Source organism: Eumetopias jubatus, unplaced genomic scaffold (assembly GCF_037043125.1).
Source record: "Eumetopias jubatus isolate StellerSeaLion01/CBP00866 unplaced genomic scaffold, mEumJub1_p1.0 scaffold_6, whole genome shotgun sequence".
Taxonomy (NCBI): domain Eukaryota; kingdom Metazoa; phylum Chordata; class Mammalia; order Carnivora; family Otariidae; genus Eumetopias; species Eumetopias jubatus.
Genome location: NW_028274812.1, coordinates 147540588 through 147553051, shown reverse-complemented (window position 1 = coordinate 147553051; position 12464 = coordinate 147540588).

The window sequence follows — 12464 nt, the reverse complement described above, 5'->3', positions numbered from 1 at the left end:
GTCTCCTGGATGACTGTGCATACATGTTTTCCCCAGCCTGCTCTAATCTTATAGCTTTAATTCATTCATCAAGAGTAGATTATTGTCTACTGTTACATTTTATTTTCTTTATGGGCTAAATAGGTTTGTGTCTCTACCCCAGGACATAAAAATCACATTTATAAAGTTTCAGTACATGCAATGAAAGTAACCACATCATTAATTTTTGGACACTTTCCTAAATTTGAGACTGCTTCTGTGTTCTCCAGCATAAGGTCGTGTAAGTGTCCTTCATAGAATATATATTTTCCAGCTTTGGTTTGATTGTTTTTTTTTAAGATAGTGAAAGATAATTAACATACAGCCTATTGACAGATAACGATGGAGATATTTTCCCTTACAGATAACACATAATATAATGTTGTGAAGGCTAATACTTTAAGTAACTTGCTTATTATCCTTTTTAGTTCTAAAACAGGTGAAAAGAATCTTTAGAAGCTTTTCAGCAAGTTGTTAATATAGCCCAATCTCTATGAGAGATAATGAGGCTTATGTAATTTATAGTAGGTCACTAAATATAGGAAACATAGATTTTAAAACTCTACAGTGATTATTTCAGAACTCTGAGTGTATTTGTTGTATATTCCTAAATTTTTTTGAATAGGTATTACAGGAGGTGCCTGGGTGGCTCAGCCAGTTAAGCCTCCGACTCTTGATTTCGGCTCAGATCATGGTCTCAGGGTGCTGAGATGGAGTCCCATGTCGAGCTCAGTGCTAGACATGGAGCCAGCTTAAGATTCTGTTCTCCCTCTGCCCCTCCCCGCCATATGTGCTCTCTTTCTCTCTCAAAGGAAAAAAAAAGGTCATTTTAGAAGACGGACTGCATTTGGGGTACCTGGGTAGCTCAATCAGTTCAGTGTGTCTGCCTTCTGCCCAGGTCATGATCCCAGGGTCCTGGGATTGAGCCCTACATCGGGCTCCCTGCTCATCGGGGAGTCTGCTTCTCCCTCTGCCTCTGCTCCCCCGCAACTCGTGCTCTCTTGCTCACTCTCTCAAATAAAATCTTAAAAAAAAAGAATGACTGCATTCTGTAAAAGGCCTTTATAGCATCTATAGAAATCATGGGTTTTTTTTTTTCTTAATTTTATTATTGTCTTATATTATGTGAAAGGATTTTCTAATATTGAACCAACCTTGCATTCCTGCAGTAAGTCCTACTTAGTCATGGTGTATTCTTTTCTTAATGTGTTAATGAGTTTGTTCATATTTTATTTAGTACATTTTTCTTCAATGTTTATATGAAATTGGTCTGTAACTTTTTTTTTTTGTACTATATTTTCCAGGTTTAGGTGTCAACATTTTAATTGCATCATAAAAGTAATTATATTTTTGTTCATTTTTAATACTGTAGAACAATTTATAGAGCACTGAAATTAGCTGGTCTTTGAAGGTTGAATTCTGATGTAAAGCCATCTGGACTGGGTGCTTTCCTGTAGGATAGTTCCTTGGTAACTTTTTCTGTTTCTTCTACAAAACCAGTCTGTTTAGGCTTTCTATTTATAATGAGGGTCGATTTTAGTAATATATTATTTGCTTAGAAAATTCTCCATTTCATCTAGATTTTTAAATTTGTTTGCCTTGAATCTGCAATATAATCAGTTACAATTTTTTAAACAGTTTAATGGAGGGAAATTGATACACAATAAACTGCAGAAGTGTACAGTTGTACATGTTTTAACACGTGCACACCTGTGAAATAATCACCACAATCAATATAATGAACATATCGATCACCCAAAAATATTAATGTGTGTGCCTTGATAATCCCTCTCTCCCACACTTGCCTGCACCCACTTCATCTCCAGGCAACCCCTGCTCTGCTTTCCGTTGCTATAGATTTAGTTTGCATTTTTTAGAATTGGATAGGAATGGAATACAGTATGTACCCTCTTTTTTTGGTCCAGCTTCTTTCATTCACCATAATTATTTGGAGATTCATCCCTGTTGTTGCATGTATCAATAATCCATTCTTTTTCTTGTTGAGTACTCCATTGTATGGATACACCACAGTTTGTTTGTACATTTACCTATTGATAGATGTTTGGGTTATTTTCATTTGGGGGCTCTTAAAAATGAAGTTGGTGCAGACATTTGTGTACAAGTCTTCGTATAGACATATGCTTTCATTTCTCTTCAGTAAATACCTAAGAGTGTGGGATGGTTAGATCTACCTGCTAAGAATTTTTTTTTTTAAAGAAACTCATATTGTTTTCTAATATATATATATATATATTTTTTTTAAGATTTTATTTATTCATTCATGAGAGACAGACAGAGAGAGAGAAGCAGGCTCCCAAGGAGCAGGGAGCCTGATGCAGGACTCGATCCCAGGACCCTGGGATCATGACCTGAGCCGAAGGCAGACGCTTAACCATCTGAGCCACCCAGGCGCCCTGTTTTCTATATTTGTTCTCTTTCACATCCCTACCAGCAGTGTATGAGCTTTCCTTCACTACACATTCTTGCCAGCACTTGGTAAGGTCAGTCTTTCATTTTAGACAACCTAATAGGTGTGTATCTTACTGTAATTTTAATTTGCCTTTCCTAATGACTAATGACATTGAGCATCTTTTCTTGGGATTATTTGTCATTCCTATAAAGCCTTTTGCTAAAGTATCTGTTCAAGACTCTGCCCATTTTTTCCTTGGGGTGTTTGTTTTCTACACTTATATATTCTGGATTCCAGTCTTTTCTCAGTGCAAGGATGTATTAATATTTCTTGCAGTCTGTGGGCTTAATAGTGTGCTTTGAAGAGCAGAATTTTAAATGTTCATGAAGTACAATTTTATGTTTTTTTTTTAATGGTCATGTTGGTGATATGGCTGAGAAATCTTTGCCTAGCCCAAGGTCACAAAAAATGTTTTATAATTGGTTTTATTTTTTTGTTTGTTTGTTTTTAAAGATTTTATTTATTTGACAGAGACAGACACAGCGAGAGAGGGAACACAAGCAGGGGGAGTGGGAGAGGGAGAAGCAGGCTTCCCGCCGAGCAGGGAGCCCGATGCGGGGCTCCATCCCAGGACCGTGGGATCATGACCTGAGCCAAAGGCAGATGCTGAACGACTGAGCCACCAAGGCGCCCCTATAATTGCTTTTAGATGCTGTGTAATTTTTAGTTTTTTTCCTCAACTGAATTGCCTTCAAATGTTTGCTGAAATGTTGTTCATATTCGTCTATTTCTGGACTTTGTATTCTGTTCAAATGATCTATTTGTCTACCTTTACACTAGTACCTTTCTCTTTTGATTACTAATATCTTTACAGTAATTCTTGAAATAGGGTGCATTAGCCCTTCAACCTTTCAAAGTTGTTTCAGCTATTGTAGGTCATTTCCATTTCCATATGAATTTTGGAAACAGCTTATCAATTTCTACCAAAAAGTCTGGGATTGGGCGCCTTGGTGGCTCAGTTGGTTAAATGACTGCCTTCGGCTCAGGTCATGATCCTGGAGTCCCTGGATTGAGTCCCGCATCAGGCTCCCTGCTCGGCGGGGAGTCTGCTTCTCCCTCTGACCCTCCCCCCATCTCATGTGCTCTCTCTCTCAAATAAAATAAAAAAAAAAACCTCTAAAAAAAAAAAATCTGGGATTTTACTTTTGTTTTAATTTTAGATATATATTAAAATATTCTTGATAATTTTGGAGTATTCCAGGTCATATGGTTGAATAAAGCTTGTTTCCAGGTGACTCCTCCAGAAAGACTCATGGACACAGAAATCCCTAAGTTCTTCTAGATTTCAAACTATTTTTCTAATATTGATACTTGAAGGACAATTGAGCTGAATATTAAATTCCTGAGTCACACTTTAAAATTTTTTTTTTTAAAGTAAGCTTAACGCTGAGCTCATGCCTCAGGGATTGAACCATGATCCTGAGATCAAGACCTGAACTGAGGTAGAGTCAGTCACTTAACCACTGAGCCACCCGGGTGCCCCTTATTTTCAGTGTTTTAACACTGTGATGTTTTCTTGGATTATGGGCTTTAATATTAATTTTGTTTCATTGTTTTATTTTTCAGGGACTTCATTGGCCCAGCTTCCATTTTCTTCTTTCCTTTCACTTTCATTCTCTTTTTTTTCCTGCCTTTCCTGCCTCAGTGCACCTTTTACAGTTTATGGTTTATGTTTAGAGTTTCCTTCCCTAGGCATATTTTAATATAGTGTTTGTTTCTGAGGTGACTCTCTTTCTTCCATTTCTTTCCCGAGTTCAATCAGCCCTCTTCATTTCCTCCTGGTTTTTTGATCCGTCTTTGTTTTTAAATTTGAGTTTCTTTTTTTTTTTTAAGATTTTATTTATTTGACAGAGAGAGAGTACAAGCAGGGGGAGCAGCAGAGGCAGAGGGAGAAGCAGGCTCCCTACTCAGCAGGGAGCCCGACAGGGGACTCGATCCCAGGACCCTGGGATCATGACCTGAGCGGAAGGCAGACGCTCAACTGTCTGAGCCACCCAGGCGCCCCCTAATTTTTGAGTTTCTGATTCAAGGTATTTTTCATATCTCCAGTTCTTGTTTGAGATGTTCAGTTTACTTTGCAGTGCTGTTTCATTTTTCTTTTTCTTCAAGGATTTTTGGGGAAGTGGTCTAGGTGATTCTTACTAGTTGAGGTGCATTGATTCTGATTTTCTATTTCCATGTAGTACCTTTTCCTAGACTTTTCCATGTTTTTTCCTATTTATAAACTTAGGGTGTGTGCTGGATTCCTTATTCAATGGTCCCTTCTGTTTGTGTAACAAAATCCAGTTTCTTTAGTGGATTATTTTATGCGGACTCTGATTACTGGTTTTGAGATTCTTTATGTGTATATATCTTGCAGGAATCTAAAAATTTTTGCCTCACTCTGTATCCCTTTCACTACACGTTTCCCAAAAAGTACTTCTTTTCTTTTCTTTACTCCTCTCCCTGCCAAAGTGTGTCTTTTGAAGACGCCACCGTCAATTACACACCCTTTTAAGTCCCTTTCTTAGCGTTCTCATCTCCTAGTATATTTTTCCCAATTTTCACACTTAGGATAGACTCCCTCCTTCTGGTGGTGATTTTAGAGCAATTTTTAGGGCCACTACTAGCTCCCCTCTTCTCTCTTCTAGGACTTTCTCAGACTGTTTCCCACCACAAAGCCTAGCTATAGGGGGATTCTGGTGTTTTCTCATTTTGTATTCCAGGTAATTTAAAGTTTAGGCATTTTCTGTCTTCTGGTATTTTGAAGGCATAGTTTTTGTTTTTCTTGTTCTACATTGTTTTTGGAGGATGTTTGGTGACACAGATTGAAGCAGCTGTCATTATCCTCCATCAGTAGGTTTTCCAAAAAATGAAATGGAAGCATTTAGAACAGAAAATACCAGAATTCACTCATAATGACAGTACTGTTTCACAATACTTTTTTGTTCCAGTATTCTGTATTTGTATGGGTAACTGTCATTTGTAAAGTTACCATTTTTATAGGTCACATTCAAAATAATTTAGAGAATGTTGTACCGGATAATCTCCTAACCCCCTCCAAACTTGTACGTCAATAGTTTTGATCCCTCAGTCTTTACATTTTATTGTTCAGCTTCCTTCTGGCATATCCATCTCAAAGAAGTACTGTTTTGTCAATCAACTTTGATAGGTCCATTGTGCTGGGTCAGGCATTTGTTAAATGCAAAAGCCAAGTAGAAAAACATGATCTTCTAACCTCCAGGGCACTTACTAATTGGGAAGAGAGAACTTAAAACCTCAAGAATACCTATGGAGCTACTGCCATCATGTAGAAATGACCAACTATCCCTCACTCCATACACCCCTTCATGGTAACAGTTTTCTTCACTGGTCTGTAGGTATGAAGGAAATCCATGACCTGGAGCCCTGACATTTTATTCAGTAGTTTCTGACATTTTATTCGGTAGTTTCTACTGTTTTTACCCTACAAAATAGAATAATGATGTCTCATCATAAGAGCCTGCCCTTGTTGGGGTGCCTGGGTGGCTCAGTCGTTAAGCGTCTGCCTTCGGCTCAGGTCATCCCAGGATCCTGGGATCGAGCCCTGCATCGGGCTCCCTGCTCCGCAGGAAGCCTGCTTGTCCCTCTCCCACTGCCTCTGCTTGTGTTCCCGCTCTCGCTATCTCTCTCTCTCTGTCAAATAAATAAAATATTTTAAAAAAAAAGAGCCTTCCCTTGTTTGGAGGAAAGGACAGTAATGCTTGGGCAATGCTGTCAGCCATAACAGAAGAGGTAGAGTGGTGATACATCATTAGACTTCATGCTAAAAATGAGGTAACTTAGATTTCTTTTTTAAAAAGTCCTTTTAAATTCTTTTTTAAAAGATTTTATTTGAGAGAGAGCGTGCATACGCACAAGCAGGGGAGAGGTGCAGAAGGAGATGGAGAAGCAGTTTCCCCACAGAGCAGGGAGCTCAGTCCAGGGCTTGATCCCAAGACCCTGAGATCATGACCTGAGCCCAAGGCAGATGCTTAAATGACTGAACCACCCAGGCACCCCAAAGTCTTTTTAATTCTTAAAGATTATTCATTCTTTATTTTTTTGAGAGATTGCAGGAGTGTGCATGCACGGGATGGGGGCCAGGGGCAGAGGGAGAGGGAAAAGCTGACTCTGCACTGCAGGGCGGCGCTTGATCCAAGGACCTGAGATTATGACTCCAGCTGAAACCAAGTCGGAGGCTCAACCAACTGAGCCACCCGGGCAACCTGTAACTTAGATTTCATATGGACTACGAGATTTTGAAAGGTCAGGGAAAAAGGGCTGCTTGGACTGGTTGGGGGCTAGGAGTTGCCATGAGATGCAAATCGGAAAAGACTAGATGAACAAGGTCTTTCAAAGTGTTTTCAAATATCTTAAATAGGCTTAGTTTAAATCAGTACTTCTCAACCAGGGTGATTTTGTCCCCCAGGAAACATTTAACCATGTCGAGACTTGTGGTTTCCTAGCTGGCAAGGAGGTGGGGGGTCAGTGGGGAGGGGCAGGTGAGTGGTTGAGAGGGGCGAGGAAGGAGCTACTGGAATCTAGTGGGTGGAGGTTAGGAATGCTGTTACTTTTTTTTTTTTAAAGATTTTATTTATTTATTTGAGAGAGAGAATGAGAGATAGAGAGTACGAGAGGGAAGAGGGTCAGAGGGAGAAGCAGACTCCCCGCCGAGCAGGGAGCCCGATGCGGGACTCGATCCCGGGACTCCAGGATCATGACCTGAGCCGAAGGCAGTCGCTGAACCAACTGAGCCACCCAGGCGCCCCAGGAATGCTGTTAATCCTACAACGCACAGGACAGCCTTTCTCGCTTGAAATTCTGTATATTTGTAGCTTTTTAAATGTACTACCTGATTCCTTAGGCTGCATTCTCTTGACCAGGAAATAAAGGACTGAAACTGTCATCCTCTGACTCATGTCCCCACCATTATTGAACTTAACACCCCACAAGGTTTTTATGTAGGAAGTTTGTTTTCTCAGTAGGTTATATTAACAACGGAAAGAGGGAGGAGAAAGACGATGCAGAAGAGGAGGGGGAGAAAGAATCAATGGTTCTGCCCACTCGTACTTCCTGCCAGCAAGACCCTTCCTTTGGATTTCGGGTGTTCGCTGGCAGGAGACAGTCCCATCGCAACAGCTGCCTGTGTGGCTTAATGTCAGCCCCAAGAGGTGCATCTGGAAGTACCTATTTCTTAGATCCTCAAACAGCCTTTTTTTTTTTTTTTTAAGATTTTATTTATTTATTTGACAGACACAGCGAGAGAGGGAACACAGGCAGGGGGAGCGGGAGAGGGAGAAGCAGGCTCCCCGCCGAGCAGGGAGCCCGCTGCGGGGCTCGATCCTGGACCCCGGGACCGTGACCTGAGCCGAAGGCAGACGCTTAACGACTGAGCCCCCCAGGCGCCCCCTCAAACAGCCTCGGGGTTGCGGGGGACGACCTGGTGTTTCTCCGAGCACAGCACGGGACACGGATCACTTGAGTCCTGGGCGCCTGACGACACCGGTTAGTTTCTTCAGACACCTCCTGCCCTGGTGCTGCTTTGGGGTCAGACACTCTGTACCCAAAATACCCTTCCAGGGCCTGGAAGGGAAACCAGTCTTCTTCCCACGCCCACCACGTAGCTTTCCTCCTTCAACCTCATCCCGGGCCCTGAGATTAGAAACACAGCGACCAGGCTGGGTCGGGGGGCGGAGGAGGGTCGGGCCAGGAGGGACAAGGCCCTGCCTCGGGGAAACACTCCAGAAGCACTTCCCTACGCCCGTCCGTAACGAGTCTGGTCAAGTCGGCGGACAGCCTGATAAGGAACGTGGCCGAATCGCACAGTCAGAGGGAGGAGAGTCCACGCGCACAACCACCGCCACGACGGGGGGCGGCCCGCGGGGCGGAGGGGCGCGGCGCAGCGGCCTCCGCGGGGAGGGGGCGGGCCGGCCGCGACAAGGCGACCACGCGGCCCTCTGCGCCGCGCCGGCCGCGCCCGGCCTCCGGCCCCGAGCAGCCACCGAGTCTGCGGACCTTCCCGCGATGCTAGAGCGGCCCCGGAAGTGCCACGCGGCCCTCTGCGCCGCGCCGGCCGCGCCCGGCCTCCGGCCCCGAGCAGCCACCGAGTCTGGGGACCTTCCCGCGAGGCTAGAGCGGCCCCGGGAGTGCCACGCGGCCCTCTGCGCCGCGCCGGCCGCGCCCGGCCTCCGGCCCCGAGCAGCCACCGAGTCTGGGGACCTTCCCGCGAGGCTAGAGCGGCCCCGGGAGTGCCACGCGGCCCTCTGCGCCGCGCCGCGCCCGGCCTCCGGCTCCGAGCAGCCACCGAGTCTGGGGACCTTCCCGCGAGGCTAGAGCGGCCCCGGAAGTGCCACGCGGCCCTCTGCGCCGCGCCGGCCGCGCCCGGCCTCCGGCTCCGAGCAGCCACCGAGTCTGGGGACCTTCCCGCGAGGCTAGAGCGGCCCCGGGAGTGCCACGCGGCCCTCTGCGCCGCGCCGGCCGCGCCCGGCCTCCGGCCCCGAGCAGCCACCGAGTCTGGGGACCTTCCCGCGAGGCTAGAGCGGCCCCGGGAGTGCCACGCGGCCCTCTGCGCCGCGCCGCGCCCGGCCTCCGGCTCCGAGCAGCCACCGAGTCTGGGGACCTTCCCGCGAGGCTAGAGCGGCCCCGGAAGTGCCACGCGGCCCTCTGCGCCGCGCCGGCCGCGCCCGGCCTCCGGCTCCGAGCAGCCACCGAGTCTGGGGACCTTCCCGCGAGGCTAGAGCGGCCCCGGAAGTGCCACGCGGCCCTCTGCGCCGCGCCGGCCGCGCCCGGCCTCCGGCCCCGAGCAGCCACCGAGTCTGGGGACCTTCCCGCGATGCTAGAGCGGCCCCGGAAGTGCCACGCGGCCCTCTGCGCCGCGCCGCGCCCGGCCTCCGGCCCCGAGCAGCCACCGAGTCTGGGGACCTTCCCGCGATGCTAGAGCGGCCCCGGAAGTGCCACGCGGCCCTCTGCGCCGCGCCGCGCCCGGCCTCCGGCCCCGAGCAGCCACCGAGTCTGGGGACCTTCCCGCGAGGCTAGAGCGGCCCCGGAAGTGCATGCGGCCGGCGGAAGTCGCGGCCGCGGCGGGGGCGGGGCAGTGCGCGAGCTCCTCTCGGGGCCCTTGGACGGCGGGCAGGTCGGGGAGCGCCGGGAGAACGCGCCGTGGAGGCTCGGGGCCGGGGGCCGGGGGCCGGGCCGGGGAGGCCTCCGTCGCGCGTCCTTCCCGCCGGTGCGGGGCGGGACCGGCCTCTCCGAGGCGCTCGGCCCACCGCGGGGAGGCCTGTCCGAGCCGCCGTGTTTACGTCCACGGCTCTCGCCAGCGCGCGTGCTGTGTAAGCCGCTGTTTCCGTCGGCCGTTCGCCTCGGTGCGCACGTCGCTTCTGCCCTCGCGTTAGTCGGAGCCCCTCCAGGGCGGACGTTTGTGTCTGTCCGTGGAGCTCGTAGCAACTGCGGATTGCTGGAACCGCGTCTGGCGGGAGTGAACCACGAAACGTGGCGGCTCGTATTTTGTTCACTGCAGCCTCCGGGGGGCCTGGCACAGAGTAGGAACTGTTTCTTGAATGAGTGAGTGAGTGAGTGAATGAATGAGGTTCTTACCAGAACCGTATGACAAAGGAAGGGAGCATTTTCTGTCATTAGCGAAGCTGTGTCGCTGAGCTGGGCTCTGGAGATAGGTTCCTAGCAGAGAGGAGCCGCTGGAGCGACGCGGGGGAAGGATAGCACTTTTTAAAGTGTATTATAGATAGCAAATCACCACGTGGCCAGCGGTGGCGGGAAGTGCCAGTGTCGTCTGCGCGCTTTGGTAATGCTGACGGAGAGCTGGCGTCCAGTGTCAGCACCACGAACGTCAGTGGCCGCATGACTTTCGATTACAGTGGATTTTTCAGCGAACGCAGAGCTAACAAACACAGCACTCCGTTCCCTGGAAATAATGCAGGTAGAAATTAAAATGTGAAGTGAAAAGGAAAATGAAGTGTTTTTGATCTCATTGAGAACGCTGTGGTATACAGGCTTCACTCCTAGGTTGTTTTTGTTTGTTGGGTATTTTTGCGGGTTGTTTTGCTTTTGTATGAGTCGTTGGGACTTACTTGGATGTAAGCTATGGGCTGTTTGCTGTCGGACATGGAATGAGACAAATGGGATTAACAATTTCTATTTTCTGACATTTTAGCAACTTAATTTTCATGCTCTTCACATTGTACAGTGTTATTAGCCAAAGAATTCTCCATACTTACAGTCCTTAATCACTTAAAAGAACACATCTTTTAGAGATGGAAGAAGGCATTAATTCTACAGGATTATTGTTAGGACATAACATTTTCTTTCTTTTTTTTTTAAAGAGCTTTTTTTTAAAGATTTTATTTATTTATTTGAGAGAGAGAGAATGAGAGATAGAGAGCACGAGAGGGAAGAGGGTCAGAGGTAGAAGCAGACTCCCCGCCGAGCAGGGAGCCCGATGCAGGACTCGATCCCGGGACTCCAGGATCATGACCTGAGCCGAAGGCCGTCGCTGAACCAACTGAGCCACCCAGGCGCCCAGGACATAACGTTTTCTATTCACAGGAATAAATCCAGTTACTGTGAGGTATCCATAAATAATTTGAGGGTTTAAAAAAATACATACCAACTGAATTGAACATATTAAAATAAGGAAGTATAATTTAGCCCAAGACTCAAAAATTAATGTCATTTAAAATTTACTATCTCCAAAATTGTATTTATTTGGGAGCCTGGATATCAATGTTTTAGTTTCTATCTCTGGGTAAAACCTCCTGTAAAAGATGGCTTTTAGGGCATAAGACATATCCTTGTTGGTGCCCGTTGTGGTTTTGTTTATTCAGTGTGTCTGTAAATCTGACTATACATGCACATATATCTCATACTTTGGAGCACCTTTTATGGATTTTCTTTTTAGATTCATTTATCACCTTTCAGTTTTATGGTGATAAAACTTTGTATGCGTAACTTTTTAAAATTCTATTTCCCTTGGGGCGCCTGGGTGGCTCAGTTAAGTGTCTGCCTTGGGCTCAGGTCATGGTCTCAGGGTCCTGGGTTTGAGACCTGCGTCAGGCTCCCTGCTTGGCGGGGAGTCTGCTTCACCCTCTCCCTCTGCCTCTGCCTCTCCCCTCCGCTCGTGCCCTCCCCTGCCGCCTCTCACGTAAATAAATGAATACACAAAGTCTTCTTTAAAAATTCTGTTTCCCTCAAAATACACACATATATAGGTATAGGAGACCCACATTCACAATGACCTCCTTTTAACTCTTTCCCTGCTTTTACCCCTGGAAGGGCAGCCATCTTGCTCATTTAGTACCTGTTTGCCTTTTTCACCCCCTCTTCCTCTTTCCTCCCTCCTCCATCTAGTTATTCCTAAATGATAGTCCTCACTGCAGACCACAGCTGCTTTCTTTCCTTCAGTTATTTGGCCTGAAGTGTAGTGAAAGTCATGAATTTTGGATTTGGAGACCTACATTTAGATAAAAAACTTTAGGGCGCCCGGGTGGCTCAGTCGGTTAAGCGCCTGCCTTCGGCTCAGGTCATGATCCTGGAGTCCCGGGATCGAGTCCCGCATCGGGCTCCCTGCTCGGCGGGGAGTCTGCTTCTCCCTCTGACCCTCCCCCCTCTCATGCACTCCCTATCTCATTCTCTCTCAAATAAATAAAATCTTCAAAAAAAAGAAAAGATAAAAAACTTTAGTTTCTTCCTTTTTTCTTGTATATGCCACTGAACTATTCTGAACTTGAATTTCCTCATTTGTAAACAGATTATAAGCCCAAAATTGGTCATTTGTAGGAATTAGATCATCAATATAAGCACCATAAATATAAGCCCAGCACAGTGCCTGCCACATAGAGAATATTCAATAAATATTTGTACCAGTCTCTTCATCTACTTCCCTTCCCATTAGATGTCTAGCAGCACCCAACCTTTACCAATGGCCATTTCTTTACATGTTTACCTAAAGGCCATCTAAGTCAAA